Below are 13,998 nucleotides of genomic sequence, written 5' to 3' on the forward strand. Positions count from 1 at the left end.
GCAATGCTACCAAATACGAATTAAGTGTATATAAACTTCTGACCCACTGGGAATGTGTTGAATGAAATAAAAGCTGAAATAAATCATTCTCTCTACTATTATTCTGACATTTCCCATTCTTAAAATAAAGTGGTGATCCTAACTGACCTATGACAGGGAATTTTTAAAACTGAGTTTAAATGTATTTGGCTAAGGTGTACGTAAAATTCCGACTTCAACTGTATGTTTATATGTAGGTATGACAGAGTAACAGAGGCAGAGAGGACAGAGTATATGTATTGGTCTGTAAAGTGAATCAAAATCCCAGCATCTGTAAGTATTTACAGTAGCATAGCATGTCACACTAATGAAATAACCCTAGCCTATAGAGCAGACAATGTCAAGCTGTTCTCACACATGAAAGAGGTCATGTTGGGACTCACCAATTAACACGCAAATAAACTGCCAGACTCACTAACAACTACATTAGACTGGAGACCTTTAGAAGCTGACACTGCATTACTTTGTGTAGTCTACAATATGTCCATAAAGACACACACACACGCATGCACATACACAACACATATACACACATGCACGCACACATACATATTGGGTACACACACACATATACAGCCCGTGGCTTGTGGTTGGGATGAATGAGTCAATGTCCGACTCATGCTATCAGTCACTAAACACAGACAAGCACACCTGCCTTCAGCAAGGGTCGAATTTATTTAGAGTTGCGATTTGAGTATCTAACACAAAGCTCACTCTGTTTCTGAAGGGGTAAATGTTTATCCTGGTAATGGTATGCAGAACTCGTGCTGAACTTCTTGTATCTCAACAATTGACAGCAGGACAAATTTAGAAACATACACAATCTTAGATCTTTTAGGTGACTAAGTCGCTTTGGATAAAAGCATCTGCGAAATGGCACATATTATATTATATTATTATTATTATTATTATTGCTACGTGTCAGTGCACAGTTCATTAAAAAGTCCATAATATATTTATTTTTCATAGGATAGGGGAGCAGATTAAAAAAATAACCCTTTAAGATAATTGTCTGAAGGCAGAAACTCATGAGTCTGAAATGTTTGTTCCCCTTGAATGATTTAAAAACCACATAACCGCCATTTCCTGAACTTTTCTCTTAAGCAACCGACATACATATTTAATTCCAGATGTAGTGTCCCTTTCCCCTCTAAAACCCTAGACAAATCGAGATCCTCTATATTGGTTCCTCACCTATAACATGAAATTACTCACAATTGCGCAATAACAGAAACCAAATCCACCCTCTTACATTTCATGTAATTTTTTACATTACATTATGTGGAATCCGTAAAGTTACAGTTCTTTTACGGTCAAATTAAATCAAATCAAATTGTATTTGTCACCTGCGCCAAATACAACAGGTATATATATACCTTACAGTGAAATGCTTACTTACAAGCCCTTAACCAACAATGCTTTAAGAAGTTAAGAAGAAAAAAAGTATTAAGAAGAAAAAAAGTATTAAGTAAAAAATAGATCTTAAATTTACAACTGAAACACTATATGTCGATGACAGTTAGATATAAAAACAACACCAGTTGAAAACTATATGATCAGTTGTAGTATGGTAAACATCCTACAAAGTGCATTCACGTGGTCTCTCTTGTCTTCTCTCTCCCCTCTTAGTTTTTTATTTTACCTTTATTTCACCAGGTAGGCAAGTTGAGAACAAGTTCTCATTTACAATTGCGACCTGGCCAAGATAAAGTAAAGCAGTTCGACAGGTACAACAACACAGAGGTAACATGGAGTAACAAACATACAGTCAATCATACAGTAGAAAAATAAGTCTATACACAATGTGAGAAAATGAGGTGAGATGAGGGAGGTAAAGGCAAAAAAGGCCATGGTGGCAAAGTAAATACAATATAACAAGTAAAAAGATAATAATAATAAAAATGTATATGCCAGCTTCTCTCTTCCTTTGGCTCTCCATCCTTTCTGACTCTATCGCTCAAATTTTTTTGACCTTCTGAGACAGCACCTGTCCTTCTGGTATTCATCAATGTAACATAGCTATTAAAAGCTTTATAGCACCATCATTTATTACCACATGGTGTGTTCCAAGGACACCCCCATAAGAGTCCATACTTATGCTACGTTCACAATGAAGTGGAAAGGTGGTATTTACCACATACGACTGGGGAAAATCCACTTGAACGCCCTTCCGCCTTGTAACTACTAGTGGGAAAATCATCAATCATCCCTGAACTCCGACTTCTCCCACAACTGACTTCTGACGTCACCTACTAAAGAAATGACCTCGATAACAGCATTTTCTGCAGTTAAATGTAACAAAACATTATTTATAAAAAGCTATCAATTAATATATGCTTAGGAAAACACTAAACTTTTAATTCTTTATATCTCTGAAAACTACCAACTGTCCCAAATCCAGATTTTTTTTAAATCACCGAGATAGCTTTATCAGAACTCGAGTTATTAGCTTTTAAAGTTGACTTCAGCCAAAATTAAAATGGCAATGAAAGATTCCTTTAAGATTATTTCTAATTCCATTGAGACGAATGAGAGAAAAACACCAACACTCAGCTTGATTGTTTCAAAAGAGATTGTCACTATACTTATTATTTTTAAAACAGCAACTGCTGGTATTATTTGCATTAAATAATCAAATTATTATACGTAAGAGATAATCAACTAAGGGGCTATGAGTTCTATGAAAAATAATGAATGACATGGAAGGTGTTTCCAAGACGCCCTAGTGGAGTGGAACTGACCTTCAACGGACTTACATTATTTTCCAGAGAAAGCATAGAGCCCTGAGTTGATTATCCCTTTTATACTGTACCATGGCTATAATTTAACACATTTGCCACTAGAAATGGTTATTTGACAGTAGAACTGTATTCAACAATCACCAATAAATTAGCAGCAAATTAGTAGTTGCCAGGATAACAAAACAAACAGACTTGCTACAGTAGTTTAGCTAACCAAACCATCAGTCCTAGCTTGCTATTATGAAAATCAAATTCAACAATGCCAATAATGTTTTTAATACAACTTTTCATTCAAAAGCAGCTCAAACAGAACATGTAAGAACCGTCAACAACAAATTCTTTAAAAAGAAAAACAGTAAAGAAAGATCTGTTTGATTTGGCTATATACAACACTGGAAGGCATGAAAGATGGCAAAAAGAATGATCATTTAAATTCAGCTTGCAGGAATGGGTACTGGAACGAGTTGTCCATGTTTCTCCTGGTCATGAATTCATTTGTCATTTAGGAAAAGTAAAAACAATACAAAATACTCACAATCACACAAAACATCAATATAACTGTGGAGAGGCAAGGAAAATAGTATAGTAAGTGTGAAAACGCCAATAAAGTGACTGAGTAGTTTTGTGTGTTGACTGATACCTGGTTTTGTTGAAGGCCCGGATGGCAATGTGAAAGAAGATTATTCATATTGATAATAATGAATTTGACTCTCTATGACAAACATACAATCAAAGAGATCTCTAAAACATTCAGACAAAAACTACTCGTTCATAATTATTACCTTAGCTGAATGCTCAATGGTGACAGCCACCTCAGATCCAGCTCTGGCCACCAGAACCATGAGCCGGCCCCTTCCCTTTACCATCTTACCCTGGGGGGGGGGTGTTTCAGTGCTTTATCAGTCTTATTTATTTGGGTCCACAATAAAGTAAATTGTCATGGAGACAACTGTTTTAAAACAAAGTGGCTCTATTCCTGTTCAAACCTTTGTGTGTCTCTAATCTGTATCTCGCTTTCAATTAATTAACATGAACTTGTTATCTAGCTAACTTGTTGTGTGGGATATAGGGATGAAAAGTACCATGGCACTGAAAATAGTGAGTAAAACATTTAGGCTAATGTTAGCTATACCAGCATGTCTTCAAACCTGTCTTCAGTTGTATTCACTCCAACAACATTGGCCATAGCTTACCTTAAACAAATACAAAGTAGATGCAGGTAGTGAAGGCCTGATAGTTTATAAAGTCTAGGTAATGCATTGTGTACTTACAGCTAATTAACTAGTGTAACATACCTTGCTCGTCAGTGAAGATGCTTTCTCATCTCTCCACTCATGATGAGGTGACAGACGATTGTAAAATAATCCTTGATCACCGGTAATTCAGCGCATACTGGCAGCTTTGCTCAAAGTAATGACAACTAACTATGTAAATCAAACAACAAGCAATGTCGCTATTTTTCGGAAAAGTCAGCTGTCAGCTGATTACAACTAGAAAATGGGAAGATGGCGTACGTGTGCTACGATGACAGGAACCCAATCCCAATTGCACCCCTTCTTACCTGGGCACTTATTCACACCCCCTCAAATATTAAAAGCAGTGGATTGTTGTACCTGTGTTGGTAGATAATTAATCTACACCTATCCAATGCTTTTACATCTTGAGGGGAGTAAAGGTGATTGGCCAGGGCTAGCAAGAAATTGAATGCGGCTCAAAATGACAGAAAAATGATAGCAAGATTACAACAAGTTTTAGGATACTGCAATACTGTTAATATATTTGGATCACTTTTCATGTCATTTTGGCCAGCTAATAGGCCTACCCATTGATCAAGCAACACCGGAAGAAAGTGCGGACTTAATATATAATAATAATATAATAATAATATAATAATTTGGCTTTTGCTCCAGGTCTACGGCTACTTGTAGACAAAATGAAAATCTGACCCACTTGTATTGATAACTACATTACATTGATTGTAAATTACAACTTTATACTACTACATTACTAACTAGCTAGCTAATTATTCTGTGTCTAAATCAGCTGATTCCATTCATCTGTAGCATGTTAGGCTATCTTGAATGGACCAAGTCAGCTGTGACACTCTGGGAAGTTTGAGATAGAGTGTTCACATTGGGCATGCTAGCTAATGTAAAAAAAACTTGGAAATTAACCATTTTCCTTAAGTAATCATACAATATTGTTATATTACAATAAAGTAAAGGATTTAAAGTATCCAAAACAACCAAAATCTCAAATTCCACGGAAACGGAATTTCATTGCATTTGGCTTTTTCCCCAGCAAAAACTCAATGCGACATCTGACGGGTTCTTGTAGGCCGATTCATATGTTTTTTTAAGAACTATAATTTATTTACAAGCATGATAGCTGTACTTTTAGTTTATGTTTGATGGAGATTGTTGGCCATTAGCTAACCTGCATTTCTAAATGAGTTCAAAGCACGTGAATGCATCCAACTGGTATTTATGACTTCACAACTGGTAATTATCACCTTCCCACATGGTTATGAACGCAGCATTAGCACATTCCGGGAGCAGCTTTCACACCTGTGTATGACCACACCCACTGTAACCCACCTGGGGTATGAAGCATAGCACTGAGGTCATAAGGTCATCCCTTTGGTAACAATGACACTGCTGCCCTGGGGTGACCTAATAGACCACTGACTGATTGAGCTGTGTTCCTTACATAGTCATTGATGGAGAGGCGGAGTGTGTGTGTGTGTGTGTGTGTGTGTGTGTGTGTGAGAGAGAGAGAGAGAGAGAGAGAGAGAGAGAGAGAGAGAGAGAGAGAGAGAGAGAGAGAGAGAGAGAGAGAGAGAGAGAGAGAGAGAGAGAGAGAGAGAGAGAGAGAGAGAGAGAGAGAGAGAGAGAGAGAGAGAGAGAGAGAGAGAGAGGGTCTGAGTGAGAGATAGAGAGAAATGAACAAGAAAAGGAAAGAGTAGCTAAGGGAGAAAGGAAGAGATGGAAGGAAAGGAAGGAGACAGTGAACACACACTGTACTTTCTCCCAAGAGAGCAGCTGTGAAATGGCAGTGTTACAGTTGGTGAGAGATGCCATTCGCCTGGAGTGACAGAGAGGACTGTTGTGTAACAGCAAGGTTCCCTTGGCGTGACATCAACACAGGGACAGAGGGGGACAGAGGGGAGGGGGACAGGGGGGGGAAATGTCGTAGTCAATTATCACACTATTTTACTCACCGGTGAGATGTCGTGTAGGCCTAAGTGTTCTGTACAGTCTACTGTACACTGGGTAACACAGCATTTGTCCGATTTTATAATGGGAGTCACGTTAAAGAGGAACTCTACTGTATAGTCCTACAGTACATGCCTGAAGTCAAGAAAAGGACAGACAACCCAGTCAGTGACCTCCATGGTAATGCCCCATTAAAGTGCATATCGGAACTCTGAAATGTCCGACTAGCTGACTGGTTGTAGTTAAACACGTGCCGCGTTCAACGAATTACCAGGTCGGAAATGTATCAGTTTCCTAGTTCCGACTATCAGGGAACGCACTACAGCATCAAGCTCGGTCATGTCCACACTATCTTATCAGCCAAACTAAACAAAGAGACTCCATTTTGATCAATTGTCTTTGAGAAGTCCATAACCCTGTTTGCACAAGCTCCCAACATGCCCCTGGGGATTACAAGATGTAGCAGATGAAATGTCAGGAACCTCATGAACTTGTCTCCAAACATGAAGACTTTTCACTGTAAGAAATGTTTAGGTTTCTTTAAGCTCTGCAAGTTTCCCTGCCTCTGGTGCATCTTCACCTGGCTCGCTGTGAGAACATCTATAAGAAAGTCATGAGTCACTTTCGCCACATAGACACAGAGAAAGGAGAGAGAAGCCCGAGGCAAACATACAAAGATACTCTTTCCTGTCTAGATTATAGCCTTTGTCCTGTTCATTTTCCATGAGACATTAATGACCACTTAAGAGTCAGCTATCTAACACTAAACCCACACAAGAGTCAGATCATTTCTATACTACCGTATGTCTAGACCTCCCCAACCTTTATAAATACCTTACACTACCTCAGATTTACTTCATTTCTATTCTGAAGCTCTCTGAAGACAATAGAGAATCAGTTCCCTGACAACACCAACATGGACTAACACAGCAAACAGACAGTAACCAACAGCAGTCTTCCCTTCCACAGATGACACGCTTGGTAACCGTCCAGGTCTATACACAACACAGCCCATGAAAGTGGCACGCCATGAGCAGCAAACAAACCATGGATGAGGAGTAGCAGAATGAATGGATGAAAAAGAAGGATAGAGGGGTGAAAGTGAAGTCTGAGAGGAAGGGAGAGACAGGAAAGTGATTATTGAGAGAAGGTGAGGAGGAAATAAAGACAATTCAGAGAAGGGGGGACTTTTCAGTCTCAGTCGCTGTGGCACTGGGAGGTTAAAAAAAACAGCAAAAGGCAGAAACCCACAGCAAAGACAGAAGTTTCCCAGGGAATGGAACACACGATTGAAACCATTGATACAGATGACCGCTTAATTCATAACAGCTCACAGAAAGGGATGGAATGAGACAGACAGACAGACAGACAGACAGACAGACAGACAGACAGACAGAAAAAATAGAGGAAAATAGAGAACATAGCAGGGAGAAAGAGAGTGAGAAAAAATGAAAGAGAGATGAGGGGAAAAACAGAGGGAGAGGAGGGGCTTTGCACAGCAAATTAAAGTTGTCTCATTGGGATCTGGTCGCCATATTTGTCATGGTAGCATGCCAGTGTCAGATAATAGCAGGGGAAACAACAGGATGTTGGCAGAGTTGTTCTCAGATGGGCCAGTGTGGCTCAACCCGGGCAGGCAGGTGTGGGGTGGGATGTGGTGGCTGATGCTGAGGCTTCCTCTGACATTGTTAAACCGCTGCCAGGGGCAGGGTGGTGGTGGTAACTAACTGGTGCTTTCTGACTCATCACATTTCCCCCATGCTAGTCTCTTTGATGTGGTGGAATGAAACAGCGTAGGAATCCTAGCTGTTTTTGATATACTCCAAACTTCCTGCAAAATCCTGACAACAATTTCAGTCACGACATACAGTACATGGATACTGCAGATAGTTTGGAGTATAAGCTACAACAGCTAAGATTCCTGCACTGTTCCATTCCAGCACATCAAAGAGAATAGCATGGGGAAAATGAGACCACCTGAGAACAACTATCTGCCAGCATATAGGCCTGGCTGTAGTTTTCCCTACTATTACTTAAATAGGGTGGGGTGGGCCCGCTGCATTGTCCACAGCCTGATATCAAATGGCTACAATTGATTTCAAAATAACATTTTAATGGACCTTTGGAAATAATCCTCTTGAAATAAACACCAGTGGCACCAGTTCCCAACATGGGTAGACACATAAGAGGCCCAGCTCTTCAGTGTGAAATATCTTATTTTTAAGACTTTTACACAAAGTGTGAAATATCTAATGTCGCCAAGCAGACAACGTCAACGCTTATGTCATCACCTGAGTCAAACACTGCACCTACTCTATATTCACAGTAACTGTATGCCACAGAATATGATACCAATGTAGAAAGAACATAGGCTGATACTTGATCAAAGACATCCTGTTCATTTAAAATTTAAATGAACAGGAGGGTTGTTCCACGAAATGAGTTGGTGGGATTTAATTTAAAAATGTAACTTAATTATATAATTCAAAGCTGGTTTTATGCAACAGGGATGGGCAATTGAATGCAAACCTCACCCCAAAAAAATGTAGTGGTTCAAACATTTCTAGCCTTTCTATACATGGTAACAGGGTTGTCGTGTTATGCTCGACCCATTTAGTTTTCCACCAAAAAACACCAGAAAATGTCCAAAAAGAATAGAACCAGCTCACCTGCTTTTACACTATGATGATTTGACTATTAGAGATTCAATGTTTCTTCGTTTTGTTGTTTTGAAAGAGGAACAGTTTCACCAAATTAAAACAATAGTTCAGTTCAAGTAAAAGGGGTGACCCTAAAATGAGGGACAGTTTGAATCATATTAAATAAATAACTTCGATATGACTTCGTCAAAGCAACAAAATACCTAGGGCTTTACAATGAAACTTGAAGAAATGTTTGGGTCAAGTGGGTTAAAATCTTCAGAGATGTCACAGAGAGTGCACAGAGGGGCAGAAATTCTGAATTTCGGCCCTTTAGCATGTCTTTATTCATATAAAAAAACGGATTAATTGAATTGTCCATGTGATCTATATTAAAGGGCAACTGAAAATGGCACCGGAGGAGATGGCCGCCGTTTTACGGTCTCCTAACCAATTGTGCTATTATGTGGGGGTTTTCGCGATATTTGTAAATGATTTTGTACATAATGTTTCTGCAACCACATCTTATGGAAGAAAAGAGCTTCTGGATATCAGGACAGTGATCACTCACCTCGGATTAGACGAAGATTTCTTCAACAGCAACAACAACAGCAGCAAGCAGGACTCCTACGACATTCTCCAAACACCCAACAGGGCAGACATCCCAATTATTCACAAAAGGAAGCGACGCAGAGGACGAAGAGCTGGATGCCTCGTCCGGACCCGCAGAAGACAACTAGGAATGCAGCCTTTACTGTCAATATTACTCGCCAACGTGCAATCATTAGACAATAAACTAGACGAGGTAAGATCACGAATATCCTACCAACGGGACATCAAAAACGGTAATATAATATGCTTCACGGAATTGTGGCTGAATGACGACATGGATATTCAGCTAGCGGGTGTAACGATTTTCGTTGGTGGAAGGAATGGAGGACCAAAGTGCAGTGTGGTATGTATCCATAATACTTTGAATCAAGAATGAATACACGAACAAAACCGATAAACGAACAGTTCTGACAGGTGCAACAAACACTAACCAGAAAATAACTACCCACTCCTCATAGTGGGAAAACAGGCTACCTAAGTATGGTTCTCAACCAGAGACAACAATTGACAGCTGCCTCTGATTGGGAACCATACCAGGCCAAAACCAGAAATACAAAACCTAGAACAAAAACATAGAATGTTCACCCCAACTCACGCTCTGACCAAACTAAAATAGAGACATACAAAAGGAACTAAGGTCAGGACGTACACGCTGCACCGTCAGGATAGAACAGCACCCTCCGGTAAGATGAGGGGGGGCAGTCTGTGCATATTTTTAAACAACAGCTGGTGCACGAAATCTAAGGAAGTCTCTAGATTTTGCTCGCCTGAAGTAGAGTATATTGCAATAAACTGCAGGCCACACTACTTGCCTAGTGAGTTCTCAGCTATACTTTTCGTGGCTGTTAATTTACCACCACAGACAGATGCTGGCACTAAGACTGCATTCAGTCAGCTGTATAAGGAAATAAGCAAACAGGAAACCATTCACCCAGAGGCGGCGCTCCTAGTGGCCGGAGACTTTAATGCAGGGAAACTTAAATCAGCTCTACCAAATCTCTATCAACATGTCAAATGTGCAACCAGAGGGAAAAAACATCTAGATCACCTGTACTCCACACACAGAGACGCGTACAAAGCTCTCCCTCGCACTCCATTTGGTAAATCCGACCACAACTCTATCCTCCTGATTCCTGCTTACAAGCAAAAACTAAAGCAGGAAGCATCAGTGACTCGGTCTATAAAAACATGGTCAGATGAAGCAGATGCTAAACTACAGGACTGCTTTGCTATCACAGACTGGAACATGTTCCGGGATTCTTCCGATGATATTGAGGAATACACCACTTCAGTCACTGGCTTTATCAATAAGTGCATTGAGGACGTAGTCCCCACAGTGACTGTACGTGCATACCCCATACCACTAAAGGGTAGAGCAGCCGCTTTCAAGTTGCGGGACTCTAACCCGGAAGTTTACAAGAAATCCCGCTATGCCCTGCGACGAACCATCAAACAGGCAAACATGTCCCTGATTGAGTCTGTAATACCAACATGCTTCAAGCAGACCACCATAGTCCCTGTGCCCAAGAACACAAAGGTAACCTGCCTAAATGACTACAGACCCGTAGCACTCACATCCGTAGCCATGAAGTGCTTTGAAAGGCTGGTAATGGCTCACATCAACACCGTTATCCCAGAAACCCTAGACCCACTCAATTTGCATACCGCCCAAACAGATACACAGATGATGCAATCTCTATTGCACTCCACACTGCCCTTTCCCCCCTATACAAAAGGAACACCTATGTGAGAATGCTGTTCATTGACTACAGCTCAGCGTTCTACACCATAGTACCCTCAAAGCTCATCACCAAGCTAAGGATCCTGGGACTAAACACCTCCCTCTGCAACTGGATCATGGACTTCCTGACAGGCCGCCCCCAGGTGATGAGGGTAGGTAGCAACACATCTGCCACGCTGATCCTCAACACTGGAGCTCCCCAGGGGTGTGTGCTCAGTCCCCTCCTCTACTCCCTGTTCACCCGCGACTGCATGGCAAGGCACGACTCCAACACTATCATTAAGTTTGCTGACGACACAACGGTGGTAGGCCTGATCACCGACACCGACATGACAGCCTATAGGGAGGAGGTCAGAGACCTGACCGGGTGGTGCCAGAATAACAACCTATCCCTCAACGTAACCAAGACATCAACAACCAACTAGATTGGTCCAAACACACCAAGACAGTTGTGAAGAGGCACGACAAAGCCTATTCCCCCTCAGAAAACTAAATAGATTTGGCATGGGTCCTGAGATCCTCAAAAGGTTCTACAGCTGCAACACCGAGAGCATCCTGACCGGTTGCATCACTGCCTGCTACGGCAATTGCATCACTGCGTGGTACGGCAATATTGGTGTACATTTTCTACTCAAAGGTAGACTCTGTGATATGACGTTGATGCAGAAAGTATACAGCATAGTGGGTAAATTTCCGCAACAACTAATAGCGTTAAAGCGCAAGGCTCAACTTCGCCACTGTTTTGGTTCTCTGGCTACCACACTGTAACAGTGTGAAGCGAACCAGTGCACATACGAACCAGTGCACATACGCAGATACTGTGTGTGAGAGCGAAGTCTTACATTTCGCTCATCTCAATACCTACAGTGCTGCTCGTGGCAACATAATTTCACTGAGTCTACATTGAAAATATCAAAGGGACTAATTTTGTGAAATGACCCATGAAATGGCCTGCTTTTAGAAGGTTCTTCTCTAAGAGTTCAGGCCAGGTGCATAAAAACCTATTCACTTACTCTCTCTGTGTTTCAAACTCATCTTTTTTCTTCTTCGGATTATAAAATCTAATGAACCAGGTGATTTCAGCATTCTGATGCTGGATGCTGAGGTAATGAGATATGCTTACCCCGAAGGCTACAATTTGAGTGTGTCTGAGGCTGTGAAGCAATAGAACGTTTATAACCTAAACGTCAGTGTTTAAAACTTAAACTTTAGGCATTTAGATTTGCCAATAAGTGTTCTCATCTTAAACACATTCGCTTAGAATGCAAGATTAAACATGATAGTCAACTTTTTCCAGTCAATTTCCAACCAGGAAAATACCTTTATCTCCCAAGTGTTCAGATTTTAAACACCAGTGTGTTTAATTTCCCATCATCCTGTTTAGAGTGAATTTAATCATTAGAAACTTGCCTTTACGGCTTTACACCCTACAGTGTTAAAACAACACCACCAGTGTTTAGTGTTTAACCTAACCACCTTGTGCTGAATAAATAGATGAGTGTGTTTAAAAGTGTTACAGCAATCTAAACACTTGTGTGTTTTCATTTACATTCTAAATGCCTTGATGCGTTCAAAAAGTGTTACAGACAGGTTTTTAGTTATGTTTTCAGATCCTCAACACTTGGTTTGACAGTGTAGTCTGACTGTATCAAAAACCTGATTTCAAAACAATTAGCCAGCATTTTGCACACCAGGAAGAATAGTTGCTGCCTCGGCAAAAGCTATTGGGATCCGAATAAATTTGAATAAAAAAAAATATATGAAATAAAAAATGTACAATTTAAATCATTTGACAAGTAAACAGCAAATCAGTTGTCTGTTCTTGTTCAAGTGCTTTTGCCTCAGGGAGACCGGTGATTTGTGGTTGATTGATTGACATAGGCATATATTTCTGTGTTTAAACACCACCAGGCTCGAGCAGACATGAGTAAACCAAATAAGCATGCAACATAGAAACGGTAGCACTTTTATTAAGTGAGTAAGAACCGTGCGTAAATGCATGTCCCGAACCTCTCAGCCGCAGCATCCGAGCTCACAACGGACCGCAACGACCTCACCTGGCAACCTTCCAAGTCCTCACTCACCTTTCCACTTGTTGCATAATAATCCACCCGTCTCCCCGTTCTTCCTCCACGTCTACTGCGAGTTAGTCAATTAATAGGCAAACTGTATATTCACTCTGTCACTCCAGTCCGTTGTCAGATAGCCTCCTCTGCTGCACAAAGTTTACGAAGCGTCCCGTGGCGCATGCCAGGTCCCCCGAAAAGATAGTCTGTGTCGTGTTTAGTTTAGCTGTAACACAGGCAGATTGGATGGCTCAAATTGGGCAGAAACTGCAGCACTGGGAGGACAGATTTGTTCGGATGCTTGAACGAGAGTCCTGAGCAATTCCCTCGTTTTCCTTTTTTTTGTCTCACTTTTCTCGCTCCCTCACAGTCCGGAGCTGGGGTTCGCACGCTCTACCCGCCCTCATCAGCAGCAGCCAATGGCGCGAAGACCTCGTGCGTTGATGAAATATTTGCCTCTATACCAAACCCTTTACATTGGAATAAGAGATACAGTAACAGTCAAAAGTTTGTACACACCTACTCATTCAAGGGTTTTTCTTTATTTGGACTATTTTCTACATTGTAGAATAATAGTGAAGACATCAAAACTATGAAATAACCAGAGGCGATTTTAGCATGTACATCTTAGTGGGGCATACAATGCCAGTAAAGCCACTACACAGCACAACACTAAACAATACATGAATTGCACTGTAACGGTAACAGACGGTGCCCACAAACTGTTAGGGTCTACATAAAACTGTCCCAACAGCAGAGTCCCAACAGCAGTCCCAACACTTTACCACTGCTACTGTACACCTGGCTATCAGCAGAGCCTTGTTTTACAGCAAAACAGTTCATTCAGCCTCCTTTGCTGCCTTTAAAAAAATAATCTATGGACAATTGAGATTTCTTCAGCACTTTTGAAATGTACAGCGACAGAATTCAGAACATGGGCCATTC

The 13,998-nt window shown here is 40.8% G+C and overlaps 1 protein-coding gene across 4 annotated transcripts in view; it reads right to left on the bottom strand.

Annotated features, from left to right (window-relative positions):
- The window catches only part of LOC118388175 (collagen alpha-1(VII) chain), a 91,524-nt gene extending 78,083 nt beyond the window's left edge, over positions 1 to 13,441 (bottom strand). For 3 of the 4 annotated variants that reach the window (XM_052526939.1, XM_052526938.1, XM_052526936.1), the window contains exon 1: positions 13,072 to 13,441. The gene's annotated coding sequence lies outside the window, so the exon portion shown is untranslated. The remainder of the gene's footprint in view (positions 1 to 13,071) is intronic. The other variant, XM_052526937.1, reaches the window with a different exon arrangement.
- Between the last annotated feature and the right edge of the window lie 557 nt (positions 13,442 to 13,998).

This window comes from Oncorhynchus keta, chromosome 10 (assembly GCF_023373465.1).
Source record: "Oncorhynchus keta strain PuntledgeMale-10-30-2019 chromosome 10, Oket_V2, whole genome shotgun sequence".
Classification (NCBI taxonomy): Eukaryota; Metazoa; Chordata; class Actinopteri; order Salmoniformes; family Salmonidae; genus Oncorhynchus; species Oncorhynchus keta.